The sequence below is a fragment of the Humulus lupulus genome, chromosome X (genome assembly GCF_963169125.1).
Source record: "Humulus lupulus chromosome X, drHumLupu1.1, whole genome shotgun sequence".
Lineage (NCBI taxonomy): Eukaryota > Viridiplantae > Streptophyta > Magnoliopsida > Rosales > Cannabaceae > Humulus > Humulus lupulus.
The window spans coordinates 229,047,692-229,061,341 of NC_084802.1; the positions used below are offsets into that span (position 1 = coordinate 229,047,692).

At 37.0% G+C, this 13,650-nt stretch overlaps 1 non-coding gene across 1 annotated transcript; it reads right to left on the bottom strand.

Annotated features, from left to right (window-relative positions):
• Positions 1 to 3,802: 3,802 nt before the first annotated feature.
• Positions 3,803 to 3,909, bottom strand: LOC133807923 (small nucleolar RNA R71). Its single transcript, XR_009879806.1, has one exon. It is a non-coding gene; the product is annotated as a small nucleolar RNA R71 (small nucleolar RNA).
• Positions 3,910 to 13,650: the final 9,741 nt, after the last annotated feature.

The following is a 13,650-nucleotide window of genomic DNA, read 5'->3' on the forward strand; positions in this document are numbered from 1 at the left end:
TTGGTTGTTTCCTCTGGTATTTTGTTTAATTTCTCTTCATTTCTAAATTGACGAAAAACGGCGTCAACAGTTTGGTGCTTTCATCGAGAGCCATTAAACAAGGCGTGAGCCTGTTTAATCAGAATACCTCCTGAATCATCAATGGTCATTGCAAGCAACCCCAGTATTGGTGAGCGACCATTGCCCCAGATACCCGAGGAACATACCCCTTGTACCGAGGAATATCCCCGACAACCTGGAAAGCAGCCTACGGTGGATCCGGACCCTGAGGAGAGGAGTGATTCATCCAACTCTCGGAGGCCGCCTGCCTCCAGGCCTGACAAGGATTTGTATTACAATCCTGAGAAGTGTGTTCCTATCGTGGAACTTGAAAATTGCCAACTGCGCAAACAGTTGGCAAAGGAGACAAAACGCAACGAGGAATTAGCCAGATAGGCAGCTGACGTCCAGGCACCTCCGCGGAGGCCTAGAGGACGCCCTCGTGGGAGCACAGCCGGCAGGAGGGCAGAACAAGCATCATAGCCGAATCAGCCAAGGCCCCGAAGTAGTACCTGGGCTGAGGCCACTGCCAAATCAACTACAGACTTGCCTACAGGAATGGGAAATAACCAAGCCCCTCCAGTGGCTAGAAACCTGAATCCTAACACTGCGAGAAACAACCCGGAGCTTGTACGGACAAACTCTGGGCCATCCAGGCCCGACAATGGGAGACAGCCACCATCACCCATAAGGCACCCACCATCACCAATAAGGCACCCTTCGCCAGCCCGAGATGTCCCACGAACTGCACCACGAAGGCTGATTAGTGGTGAAAAATACACATTTATTGATTCTAATAGTCAAAATAAATTAAGTTTTAATTAATATTTTCATAGAATTAATATGATTTATTTTATAAATGAAAATATTTGATTATGATTTAATTTATTGTTATTTTGTATGAATTAAAGTTGCATTTTGGCATAAAGAAAAAGAAAGAATCACAACTGAAAAAAGAGAGTTGAAAAAGTGGCATTTTTTAAGGAAATTAGGCCCAAAATGAGCCCAAACAAGCTTGCCACCACTTGGACACGTGGCACGCCTCTATTGGCTGCACTTGGTCAACACTTTCAGCCACCTTTCAACCCAATTTTTGTGGGTTTTGAGTCTTGCACATTTCCATTTTCAGCTCTTAAGCTCATATTTTGTGGTGTTTTAAAAAAAGGGCAAAATGACCATTCACTAAACTAGCTAGGTTAATATTAATAATAAGATTTGATTTTTCAAAATCATAATTTATTATTGATATTTCAAATTTATTTTGTAGACCCCATTTGTAATTTATTTATTTTAGTCATTTTCTCCTTCTATAAATAGGGACTCTTCTTTCACATTTGGTATGTAATTTTGAGAGTAAAGAAACTATAGCAAAATTTCTACTCACTTTCTTCTCATATTTTCTTCTTTGAATTTTGTGAGAATCATGAGCATAATGGCCTAATCTTCCTAGGAAGGTTAAGGATGATTCCATATGCTAGTGATGTTATTTTGCTACTTTGATTTACTATGTTCTTAATATAATGTATTTGAGTTATTTATGTTCTTTTATCCTCATCTCTATTTTGTTATCTTTATTTACTTGCACTAATAGTATATATGATTAGTCATGCTCTTTCTATGTGCTTCTAATTAGTAATTTTATATTGATACATAATTTTATATCCAATCTTCTATTGCATTATTGCCCTTGGGTATTTTGTCATTTTAGATTTTTCATAAGATTAACATTGTGCTCCTAAAGTAAAGAACTTTATAACTCAAATGAACTTTTGTTAGAAAAGAATATGGACTTTAATGTTAGATTTTCCAAGTAAATGTTGGGATGTGAACTATTTACTTGTGTGTTTTTGTAAATCAAGTAATTAAGTAACCAAACAAGCAAATGGATGATTCTTAAAACCTTTATATTTCTCAAACTCTTGATTACACCTTAGTTTTATTTCACTTGTCTCATTTTATCATTTCATCAAAAAGTCAACACCAAAATCTCAAATCTCTTTTCATTTCCATTTTTATTTGTTTCATGTTAATAACTTTTATGTTATTTTTTTACTAATCTTTTGGTTTTAGGTTACCTCCTTGTGGATCGACCGCTCGATTTTACTACAACTACCGCTTAGTGGTTGTCACGATTTGGGCGTTAAACAAATTTTGGCGCTATTGCCGAGGAGGTAGTTTTCAAAGGTTTAGTGAAATTTTTACCAAAATATTAGTAACTTTATTTGTATTTTTGTTGGTATAAATATTGTGTTAGTATATTTTTTTTTAATTTACTAATTTTTAGTTAATTTGATTATTATTATTAAAAAAACTAACTAAAAATCATAAAAACAAAAAAAAAATAGTTATATATATATTTCTCTTCCTTTTATTTTTCTTTTTCTGTAAAACAAAAAAATATATATATACATATCTATATAAAAAAACAAAAAAAACGTGAAAAAATAAATATTTGTATATATTTATTTTTATTCTTATTTTTTTTCATTTTCCTTTCTTTTGGTTACAAAAAGAGAACCATATATATTTATATAATTATTTTTTCTTTTTAGTTAATTCTTATTTCATTTCTCTTTCTTAATTTCTTTTCTATTTTTTTGTTTGTTTTAGTTTAACACATATTTGAACAAAAAAATATATTAAGCTTGTTATTTTATCTTCACTTTAATTCTCTTTTCTTTATTTATTTTTGTGTTGTTTATTTTGTTGCTTAGTTTAGGCTTTTCTTTTTCTTTGCTTTAGTTTTCCTTAGAATTTAGGTTTTCCAAAAGAAAAAAAAACACCATAAAATTTCAATCATAAAACTCTTAGTATTGGGAATAATTGTGTAATATTACAAATTGTAGAAACCGATATTGTTCTGTCTAGAAAGATTGGTTGTTAAATAAGGTTTGTGATAGCGTTACCCTCCACACTTACTTGAGAACCTCGGGGAGTTCTGTCTAGGCAAATGTGGGTCTAAATCGGTACATTGGCAACCTTCCCAATCAGTCTGGGAACATTTCGAGCTTTGCACTATTACAATGTTGAACTTATTAGTATAAGAAAACCAAGCTTGTTCTGTCAAAATAAGCAATTTCACTATGCTTAAAGGTTGTTTGGTCGAAAAGGTTTAACTTGTGATCCACCATACTTACTCAGTAACCTCGGGGAGTTCTAGTAAGGCATTGGAGATCACCCAAAAACCTCAAAATCTACCTGGGAACAAGTTTAACAAAAAAAATAATGACATAAAATAAATCTAATTCTGATTTCCGAGAGTGGATGAATCATCAACGAAACTTCTAGTGACACTTCTTCCAATTCATCTGCCACTCCTTCCAGGACTCCTTCCACCAGTCCTGCTTCTCCACAAACTTTAGCTGATAGTAATCCATTCGCAATGGCTCGCAATGATGAAATCCAACCAAGAACTCTCAATGACTACCTCCATCCTACTCGCACTTCCACGCCTTCATGCATTATCTTCCCTCCTAATATGCATGCATTAGACTTTAAACCTGACATGATTCAACTCTTGCCCACATTTCATGGAATGGAAAATGAAAGCCCATACGTGCATATCAGCGAATTCGAGGAGGTAGTAGCCACTTTCTATAACCAAGCCGAAAATAATGAATCTGTGCGATTGAAGTTCTTCCCTTTCTCCTTGAATGACAAAGAAAAAAGTTGGTTATACTCTTTGAGACCTAGGTCTATTGGAACATGGGAGGAGATGACCAAATCCTTCTTTCTGAAACACTTCCCTAGCCATAAGACCAACAGTCTAAAATGACAAATTTCCACATTTTCCCAAAAGGACAATGAAACGTTCTATCAAGTCTAGGAAAGATTCAAAGATATGTTGAATCAGTGCCTGCACCATGGCTATGAGAACTGGCGTTTGGTCAGTTACTTCTATGAAGGCCTCACGAGTCATGAGCGCCAGTTTGTAGAAATGATATGCAATGGTGAATTCCTCGAAAAAGAGTTAGACGATGCTCCTGAATATCTCGAAGAAACCGCAAAAAAATCTCACACCTGGACTGGTCCAAGTGCTACTAATAGCACCAACCGACACAAGCCATCTGAGATCTATCAACTTCGAGAAGAGGATAGTGTTAAGGCCCAACTCGAAGCTTTGAAAAAGCAGTTTGAGGCCTTAATGATGAAAAATGGCCAAAAACCGCACATGATCGCTCAAGCAGAATCGCAAGAACCTTGCTTTGTTTGTGGAGGGACGAAGCATTTAGCTAAGGACTGCTTAGCTTTTAATGAAATGAGGGGGGTTTATGAGGAGCAATGTAATGCCTTAGGGGCATATAACAAGCCATTCTACCATATGTACAACCCTGGTTGGAGAAACCACCCAAATTTTAGTTGGAGAGATTCCAACCAAGCTCAATCGTTTGGCGGCCAATGGAGAAATGAGCAAGAAGTTCAACCATCAAAGGCGTATTCTGCACCTCAATACAATGCTCATCCACAATGAAATTCTCTCGAGAATACTCTTCATGCATTCATAGAGGAACAATCCAAACTGAATTGCCAAATGATGGAACAAATCAAGGAAATGAAATGTCAATTCTCAAAATTGACTAAATCCTTGGCCATTCCGAAAAAAGGCAAACTTCCTTCCCAACCAAAATTCAATGTGCAAGGCCAACACATGGACCAATCTTCAAATTATAATGATCAAAATGTTAAGGAATTAAATTCCATCACGATTAGAAGCGGTAAAACTTTGCAAGACCCACCCATAAAATCCAACTCTCCTAGTACTCCAAAGTTATTCCTGAAAATCCACCACTCAATGCCTCTCCAAAAGTACCATTTCCCCAGGCATTGGAACCTGTTGGGAAACTTCCTGATAACTGAGCTGAAATCCTTGAGCACTTGACACAAGTGAAGATTAATCTTCCTTTGCTTCACATCATAAAACAAGTGCCGACTTATGCCAAAATCATCAAGGATCTATGCACTGCAAAAAGGAAGCACCATGTCAAGAAGACTGCTTTCTTGAGTGGGCAAGTGAGTGTGGTGATTGAACAAAAGACACTGCCGAAATACAAAGATCCCGATTGTCCCACCATTTCTTGCGAAATTGGGACCCATGAAGTCAACCAAGCCTTACTTGATCTTGGCGCGAGTGTAAATCTCATGCCTTACTCTGTATACTCGCAACTCGGTCTTGGAGAAATGAAGCCAACATCTATTGTGCTACAACTTGCTAACCGCTCCACCAAAAATCCTAGGGGTATTGTTGTGGATGTTTTAGTTCAAATTGAAAACTTCTATTACCCCGTGGACTTTCTTATTCTTGATACCCAATCTGTGGTAAACATGGAGTCTAAAATTCCTATTATCCTCGGAAGACCATTCCTTGCTACTGAAAATGCTTTGATCAATTGTCAGAATGGTCTAATGAAGATATTGTTTGGAAACATGAATCTTGAAGTCAATATCTTCCGCTTCGGGAAATAACCCCGAGAAGATGATGAATGCTATCAAACATTCATGATTGACTCTTTAATTCCCGAGGAGGTTCAATTGCGAAGCAACTTTGATAATCTTGATGAACTCCTCCTTCTGTTTGACAACGAAAGTCCCAGTTCTATTGAGTCTACCCTTGCAATATCAGATCACACAGTCTCGCGCAATAGAAGGACTCAGTTTTTGCAACCTTACTTTGAAGAGCTACCTCGTGAGAGGTCACAGCCAAAAACTTCAGGCGAAGAGGTTCCAATTGTTCAATTGACCCAAATTTTCGAGGGTTTGAAACATGTCTTCTTGGGAGACAGTGAAACCTTTCCAGTTATCATCTCGTCCAACCTTCAAAATTCTCAAGAAATTCAGTTACTCAAGCTACTACGAACGCATAAATCTGCGACAGGTTGGACGCTTGCTGATATCAAAGGTATTAGCCCTTTAATTTGCTCCCATCGAATCAATCTAGAGGACGAGGCTATCCCTCGAAGAGACCCTCAAAGATGACTGAACCCTACAATGAAAGAAGTTGTAAAAAATTAAGTTTTTAAATTGCTAGACGCTGGTATTATTTACCCAGTAGCTGATAGCAAATGGTTCAATCCAACTCAAGTCGTGCCCAAGAAATCTGGTGTCACTATGATCCAAAGTGAAAAAGGGGTCCTTGTCCCCACAAAAACTATGACAGGGTGGTGCTTGTGCATTGATTATAGAAAATTAAATGCCGCCTCCTGCAAAGATCATTTTCCACTCCCATTCATTGATCAAATCCTTGAATGTGTAGTTGGTCATCCATTCTATTGCTTTCTTGATGGCTATTCTGGCTATTATCAAATTGAGATTGCATTGGAGGATCAAGATAAGACCATTTTCACTTGTCCCTTTGGCACTTTTGCTTTCCGGCGTATGCCATTTGGCTTGTGTAATGCACCAGCTACATTCCAAAGATGCATGATGAGCATCTTTAGTGACATGATTGAAAAATCAATGGAAGTATTCATGGATGACCTAACCGTTTTTGGAAACTCCTTTGACACATGTATTCTTCATCTTGAGGTTGTTTTAAAATGGTGTATTGAGAAAGGACTTGTGCACAATTGGGAGAAATGCCATTTCATGGTGTCTTCTGGCATAGTCTTAGGCCACATTGTTTCTGAAAGAGGAATTGAGGTTGATCAATCCAAAGTCGACCTTATCTCCAACCTGCCTACTCCTAAGACTGTCAAAGACGTTAGGTCATTACTTGGTCATGTTGTTTTCTATAGAAGGTTCATACAAAAAATTTCAATGATTGCTCGTCTGCTAAGCAACCTCCTATCCAAAGATGTCACTTTTGAATGGACACTTAAGTGTGAGGAATCATTTCGAAGGCTTGTCAATTCACTCACTTCCGCTCCCATCATTCAGTCACTTGATTGGAGTCTTCATTTCGAGATCATGTGTGACGCCAATAACTTTGCTGTGGATGTTGTGCTAGGACAACGAAGGGAGGGGAAACCTTTCGTTGTCTATTATGCAAGTCGAATTCTCAATAGTGCTCAAATGAACTATTCCACTACTAAAAAAGAGTTGCTTGTCGTCGTCTTTTCCCTTGACACAGATCACTCCGCCCTTAAGTATCTCATTTCCAAAAAGGATGCTAAGGCACAATTAATACGGTGGATCCTTCTCCTACAAGAATTTGATATAACGATCAAAGACAAGAAAGGAGTTGAAAATGTCGTCGCGGACCACTTGTCCCAAGTCAAATTCAGCAATCCTGCTGATGGTCCACCTATTCATGATGATTTCCCCGATGAACAATTGCTTTCTGTTACTAAGTTACCGTGGTTTGCTCACATTGTGAACTACTTAGTAACAGGTGAACTCCCATCTAAATGGAGTTCACAAGACAAATGTAAATTTCTAGTCGAGGTGCGCAATTTCTTTTGGGATGACCCATACTTATTCAAGTATTGCCCCGACCAAATCATGCGAAGATGCATCCACGACGATGAGGTGTCTAGTGTGCTGAATTTTTGCCACAATGATGCTTGTGGTGGTCACTTCTTTGTGAGGAAAACCGCTACAAAAATCTTACAATGCGGTCTTTATTGGCCCACTCTGTTCAAATACACCAATGATTTCTGTCGTTCTTGTGTAAGGTGCCAAAATTTAGGTTCCTTACCCCGTCGGCACATGATGCCCTTGAACCCAATTCTTGTTATCGAAATATTTGATTGTTGGGGGATATACTTTATGGGAAAATTTCCACCTTCTTTTGGCTACCTTTACATTCTTCTCACTGTGGATTATGTTTCCAAATGGGTCGAGGTTGTACCATGTCGAATCAATGATAACGCTACAGTTGTCAAATTCTTGAAATAAAATGTGTTATCGAGGTTCGGTACTCCTTGCGCTATCACCAGTGATCAAGGCACTCATTTTTGCAACAGCTCCTTTGAGGCTCTTATGCGCAAGTACGGTGTACTTCATAAAGTTGCAAATGCCTATCATCCACAGACTAATGGTCAAGCTGAGTTAGCCAATAGGGAGATAAAACACATTCTGGAAAAGTTGGTAAATCCCGACCGCAAAGATTGGTCTACACGTCTTCTAGACGCTCTTTGGGCATACCGCACTGCTTTCAAATCCCCTCTTGGGATGTCTCCCTATCAGATTGTCTTTGGAAAAGCCTCTCATTTACCTGTCGAGCTCGAGCACAAAGCGTATTGGGCTATCAAAGCCCTAAACTTTGATCTATCCGTAGGTATAAATCGCAAACTCCAATTGTCCGAAATTGAGGAGTTGAGAAACGATGCATATGAAAATTCCAGGATTTATAAAGAAAAATTGAAAATTTCTCATGATAAAAAAATCATGTGAAAACACTTTGAGCCAAATTAGAAAGTGCATCTGTATTATTCTCGCTTGCACTTGCACCCCGATAAACTGTGATCGCGATGGACTAGTCCATTTTTAGTGAAGCAAGTATTTCCCAACGGTTCTGTTGAGGTTGAGGACCCAACCGATGGGAGAATTTTTTGAGTCAATGGCCAAAGACTGAAGCATTACATTGAGAGTGTGAGTCATGTTGAAGAGATCCTTCTTAAGGACTCAATTTATACACTCTGAAGTTTTGAAGGGTTTGTTTGTTTGTTTGTTCTTTTTATTTTTATTTTTCTGTCTTTCTTTTATTTTTGTATGTTTTTCGTTTTTGTATTTTGTTTGTTTTTGGGGTATTGTTATCAGGCTATTTACGCTCTCGCCTCATGGACATGGTCATCATCCATGTGTTCTCTTTCCCTACCTTTTTCATTGATTACTCATTTTGACATTGAGGACACTGTTTTATTTTTGGTTGGGGGTGGTGAGCATTCATTTGGAAAATCTTATTGTCGAGTTGAATTTTTTTTAGTCAAATTTTTTCAAAATTCTCCAAGCATGAGTACAACTTGTTGGTTTGAGTCCGCTTTTACTATGTTTAGCTATTAAGAAGTGATTTTCAGAGTTCTTTTGTGCACTTTCAAAACATGTGATAAATTGGTTGTTACCACAAATAGTTGAGAGAAATTTTGAGTTTAAAGTTTTTCATTTCTTGGTGAGTTGTGAGAGTAGAGAAAACAACTTTTTGAACATTTATTGATCATTTGAGTTGGTAAAGTCCCATCTTTGGAATTAAAACATGACATTTACTAGAGGGATGTTTTTCATTTAAGAATGAGTCTTTGTAATAATTTTTAAATTTATGTTCAATTTATTTTATTTTGTTTGTAATTTCCTTTCATTTTTGTGTTGCCTCTAGTCAAGAAAAAAAAAAGGAAAAACTGATGAAAAAAAAGAAAAAAGAAAAAAATGTTGAAAAAAAATGAAAAAATGAAGAAAAAAAAAAGAACAAGAGCAACACTTTCCTTTAATATTTTTGTAGTTGTTGAAAAAAAATTCTTCCTAGTATTATTTTTTTGTTTTATGCAATTGTAAAAAATATATATATATTATTATTAATAGTATCCTTTTCTTATTTATCATTTCTGGTTAGTTGTTATTTATTTTTGAGCTTTCTCATGTAAATCCAAAAGGTTGTTTGTCATTTGAATTCCAATAAGTTGATATGTCTATCTTGTGATCAATACTTGTTCAAATTGATTGTTCTAAAAAATTTATATTTTCTCATTTGAGCGTAAACTGTTACATTTCCAACTCCAAGAGTGTAATCCTTCTCATACAAATACTTTCAATGCCCGTGAGGAATTTGGAGTTGAGACCTTTATACTTTTGAGATTTTTCGATACTATTTGTGTTATGACTTGCGATAAAAAGAATATGATTTGGTGCACACACACACAACTCTGGAATCGCAACTGAAGTAGTTTAGATAGTAATTTCTGACTTCTTGATGATACTTTGAAAATGCTTAGATGATTTTTCTTGGTTTGGCTTGATTATTCAACTTGATAGTTTTATTTTTCGCTTGAATTGCTAGGGACTAGAAATAAGCTAGTTGGGGGTTGTGATTAGTGGTGAGAAATACACATTTATTTATTTTAATAGTCAAAATAAATTAAGTTTTGATTAATATTTTCATGGAATTAATATGATTTATTTTATAAATAAAAATATTTGATTATGATTTAATTTATTGTTATTTCGTAGGAATTAAAGTTGCATTTTGGCATAAAGAAAAAGAAAGAAAGAATCAAAACTAAAAAAAATAGTTGAAAAAATGGCATTTTTTAAGGGAATTAAGCCCAAAATGAGCCCAAACAAGCCCACGCCCAAGCTTGCCACCACTTGGACACGTGGCGCACCTCTATTGGTTGCACTTGGTCAAACTTTCAGCCACCTTTCAACCCAATTTTTGTTGGTTTTGGGTCTTGCACCTTTCCGTTTTGAGCTCTTAAGCTCATATTTTATGGTGTTTTAGAAAAAAAGCAAAATGATCATTCACTAAAATAGCTAGGTTAATATTAATAATAAGATATGATTTTTCAAAACCATGTTTTATTATTAATATTTCAATTTTATTTTGTAGACCCTATTTGTAATTTAATTTCTTTTTAGTCATTTTCTCCTTCTATAAATAGGGACTTTTCTTTCACATTTGGTGTGTAATTTTGAGAGTAAAGAAACTATAGAAAAATTTCTACTCACTTTCTTCTCATATTTTCTTCTTAGAATTTTGTGAGAATCATGAGCATAATGGTCTAATCTTCCTAGGAAGGTTAGGGATGATTCCATATGCTAGTGATGTTATTTTGCTACTTTGATTTACTATGTTCTTAATATAATGTATTTGTGTTATTTATGTTCTTTCATCATCATCTCTATTTTGTTATCTTTATTTACTTGCACTAATAGCATATAGGATTAGTCATGCTCTTTCTATGTGCTTCTAATTAGTAAAAGTAATATTGATACATAATTTTATGTCCAATCTTCTATTGCATTATTGCCCTTGGGTATTTTTTCATTTTTAGATTTTTCATAAGATTAACATTGTGCTCCTAAAGTAAAGAATTTTATAATTCAAATGAACTTTTGTTAGAAAATAATATGGACTTTAATGTTAGATTTTCCAAATAAATGTTGGGATGTGAACTATTTACTTATGTATTTTTGTAAATCAAGTAACTAAGTAACAAAACAAGCATATGGATGACTCTTAAAACCTTTCTATTTCTCAAACTCTTTATTACACCTTACTTTTATTTCACTTGTCTCATTTTATCATTTCATCAAAAAGTCAACACCAAAATCTCAAATCTCTTTTCATTTTCTTTTTTATTTGTTTCATGTTACTAACTGTCTGTGTTATATTATTTTACTAATCTTTTGGTTTTAAGTTACCTCCTTGTGGATCGACCACCCGATTTTACTACAACTACCGCTTAGTGGTTGTTATGATTTGGGCGTTAAACAGAGGCCATCTTGCATCGGCAGTCGAGATGGAAACCGACAGGCTAGGCTTGCACAGGGGAACGAAAGAGAGGCTACCCGAGATCGCAGGGCTCCTCAGCCATTGGGAAGCCAAATGTCAAGATCACAAACTGCTGGAACAAGAAGGCCAGCAGGGGACCCACCTTGTAATCACCGAGCCACACATCCAGAGAGGGCTACAAGTTACATAAGCGAAAGCTCGAACTGCACTCGGTCCGTAAGAATTTATAGCACTGAGCCAAGACATACATGGAATCGAGGGAATCACCCTGACCTGCGTGATCATCTAAACCACAACCGAGGGTGAGATAATCCCTTGAACCATGATCTGCGCGACCATCTGAACAGCCGTAAATAGCCAGCATATAACCATATACCAAGACAGGGAGCTGGAGCTCTTATTAAAAATGACAGCCCCCTCAGGTTCAGGCTCGGCCCTAGTGGATTTAGTCCAGGAAAGGATTGACCAGTTAGAAAGAGCATTGAGGCTCTTGCAAGACGAGCATATTGGAAAAAAGCTGAAGAGTCTGATGAGGAACTCGAGCCATTTGCCCCGCATATCTCCAGCACTCCATTTCCTTAGGGATTCAGAATACCCCATGTCCCACCATTTGATGGAAACTCAGACCCGTATTATAACGCCCTAAACTCCAGGGATCGTTACGGTGTGCCTTATAAACAGTGCTAAAATCGCTAATCGAGTCATTTGGCCAAAATCGTGTAACTAAGTATGATTAGCGGTTTAGGGATTAAAAATTTCGGTTAAGAAATAACGTTTCATTAGAATGTTTACTGTATACATTGGGATCCCAAAAATATAATTTAAAGGTCTATTACAAGAAAATATTTACAACCAGCCGATCTAATCGGCAAAACAGGGTTTAACCCTAGTTCCTCTTTCAACCTTCAGCCGTGGTGGTCGAGCAGCCACACATGTACACATCGCCACCTAAGCTCTCCAACTCAAGGATGTTCCAACTTTCTTTTTCCTTTACCTGCACCACATAGCACCCGTGAGCCGAAGCCCATCAAGAAAACTCAATATGCTCATGAACAGTAATAACATGTCATCAAATCATAAGGCGCATGCCTAGCAAATATAGCCCTATTCAAGCAGGAAAATGAGTTCACGTAATGATGAATATATAACATCAACCGATGATCATAATAATCATCCAGGGCTTTTATCCCCAAATAGAAGAGTAACAGTTGTAATCGTCACTAAGGTGGGTTCCGTTCCCATTAGCCATGTGACGATAGGGTCACCGGGGCTTTACAAATAAGTGATCCTTTCACTAGCTTAAACGAGATAGGTATCTGATGAAATAGCCACCAACATAAACCTACCGCATGACCATAGAGTCACAACCATGGGATTCTGCTCCCTAGCCACGTGACAAATAGTCACCTAGGCCTTTGGCCCTAGCTCTGAGTAACTAGTCTAGACTAGTCAAGCGCTTATAATTTTCATCGACCTTCGGGTCAGTCTAGCATTAATGCTCCTAGAGTCATTCAACACTGATATCGATTAGATCTAATCTTTTTCAGCTCTATGTTCATGACGCTTATGCCGTTTCTGACTCTCAGGTCAGTAATACGCGACCAGTGCCATACACAAGTAAGCAATGCTACCAAACATATATCATATGTCAAATATCTGAATATAGGGCATTCAACATGCTTACTTAACAATTGCTAGCATAATTAGGATCATGCATAAACACAGAGACTCAAGCTCTCAACAATCTCATATTCAATATTCATAGCTAGCCCTAATCACATGTTTCTCGTGCAACACATGCAACACATTTAATCATGTGACATGCCTCAACAATAACCATGCATGTCACATTTAAACATCCAACATGCATTAAGAATAACCATGCATGTCATATACATAGGGTGCAGTTTTCTTACCTCTGGCTCGAGCGAGAAACAACAATTGAACGACCCTTGAGAACGATCAACCCCTTTTAATCCTTTAGCGGTTACCTAGTCATAACCAAATACAATCTCCAATTAATGAAAATCAACAAAGATAGTGTCTTGATCTAAACCCCACTCTCAGGACCCTGAAATGTACCCACAGGGTGAGTAGATTTGATCCCGGGCCTTAAGAATTGAAACCCCGAGCCAAAAACCCTTAAAAACACTCAAAACGAGATTCTGAAGAAATAGGGTAGCCTGTAGCGCTACCCCCCCTAGCGCCCCAGCGCTCAAGACAGACCA